Source organism: Tupaia chinensis, unplaced genomic scaffold (genome assembly GCF_000334495.1).
Source record: "Tupaia chinensis unplaced genomic scaffold, TupChi_1.0 Scaffold146961_1, whole genome shotgun sequence".
In the NCBI taxonomy this organism is placed as follows: domain Eukaryota; kingdom Metazoa; phylum Chordata; class Mammalia; order Scandentia; family Tupaiidae; genus Tupaia; species Tupaia belangeri.
Window position 1 is genome coordinate 1145668 of NW_006206814.1, and position 1695 is coordinate 1147362.

A 1695-nucleotide genomic window follows, 5' to 3' on the forward strand; every position below is an offset into this window, starting at 1 on the left:
CGAGAGCCACCCCCCCCCCCCCGGTTCTGTGCTGATGCCAAGCCCAGATGCAAAGGCTTCCCACGCCTAGTCGGGCTCTGCCGGTAACTTGGCCCTCCCTCCTCTCTGGGCGGCCTGCTGCTCTGCAGGGTGTGGGCAGCTGGCCAACAGGGCAGGCTGACAGGTCCCGCTTTTTGGCTCCTCACTTAGGAGCCCCTGTCCCCTACCCCTGGGCTGGTGAGGGGCAGGGGCTGCCCTAGGGGCATCCTGGTGGGAGAGCCCAGCACTGAGGATAGCCTGGGCCCAGGACCAGGGAAGATGGGCCCCCCACTCCGGCCCACCCGACCCAGGTGTGAGGCAACCCTCAGGAATATGGGGGTCTCTTGAGAGACTGGGCAGAAGGCACATAGCGACTGGGGCTTTCTTTCTTATTTAAAAAACAGAGAGGGAAGGACGTATCAGGTTAGTATGTACATGTGGGGTGGGGGGCTGGCAGGGTCCATGCCCGGAGCAGGGCTGCACCCCAAGTCAGATGAGGCCTGCGGCCTTCTCCTGCACGTCGTACTCCTTGTTCTTCTTCACCCTCCAGCTGATGACGAACAGCAGCAGCGTGCCCAGCGCCTTGTAGCCCACCTGCAGGCCCAGGTACCTGTGGGCAGAGCAGACAGCGCGGTGGGCAGGGGCTCCGCAGCCAGGGCCAGGGCTGGGACTGCCAGGGAGAGAGGCCGATCACGCAGTGGCCCGGGAGGATCTGTCAGCACCAGCTGGGGGTCACTTTCCGCATTCCTTTGACTCAGAAGGATCTGACTTCCCAGGAAGCAGGATGCGGCCCTTGACCCAGTGCTCGGTCCCCCGTTTGCTGCCCCAGCCTGCCCTGGCGGGGCCTGTCCTTCAAGCAGAGCCAGGGAGCAAGGCATCCTCTCTCTGCCCTCACGGTCTGCCCTGTCGCTGCCTTCTCTGCCACTCCACACCTGGCCCCCGCCCAGCTCCCTCAAGCCCTCTGTCCCCATGGTTTCCCGTGACGGTGGGGAGCCCTCTCGAGGGTCGGCACGCTGAGGCAGGTTGGGCCTCCCTGGCCGGGACCTCTACCAAGGCCGTGGAAGGAGGCTGGCCTGGCATCATTCAACAGCCACGATCTTGCCCTCGGACCCGTCCAGCCCTTCCTCTGCCAGGACTTCCTTCTGCTAAGCCTCCCGAGGCCCTGGGGCAGCACGCGGGGCTGACCTCAGCGTGGCCTCTGGCTCTTGGCTCAGAGACTCCCTGAGGTCTTGAACGACTTGTCACGGGACCTCTGTGCCTGGTCCATGGCAGGGCCTGCAGAGGCAGCCCTTCAGGTCCTCCTGCCAGCGGGCCGACGCCCACTCTGCTCAGGCCAAGGCCTGGCCACCTTGGCACATGTGTGTGCGAGGCGCTCACCTGTCGCGGAGTGCGTCGTTGTCGTAGTATATGCAGGCCCCACGCCGGCCCGAGCACTGCGAGCTCCACAGGATGCAGGAGTAGTCAATGGTGAGGCCGTAGAGGGCCGGAGCAGGCAGCCAGGCTGTGGGTGGGGGCAGTTCAGAGTCCAGGTCACAGGGCTGCGGGCGGAGGGGTCCAGCAGGCGGGGGGCGGGGGTAGTTCCCGGTGCCCCAGCCCCCAGCACTCCTGCACGGTTCATTTGAGAGCAGCACCCCCCCCCCCCCACACCCACACACAGGCCTAAAGTAAGCGCAAGGG

At 65.7% G+C, this 1695-nt stretch overlaps 1 long non-coding RNA gene across 1 annotated transcript; it reads right to left on the reverse strand.

The window, feature by feature from the left end:
• Positions 1–390: 390 nt before the first annotated feature.
• LOC106733990 (uncharacterized) lies at positions 391–1648 on the reverse strand. The gene is made up of 2 exons (XR_001369794.2): positions 1396–1648; positions 391–628 (listed from the first exon to the last, which is right to left on the reverse strand). It is a non-coding gene; the product is annotated as an uncharacterized LOC106733990 (long non-coding RNA).
• Between the last annotated feature and the right edge of the window lie 47 nt (positions 1649–1695).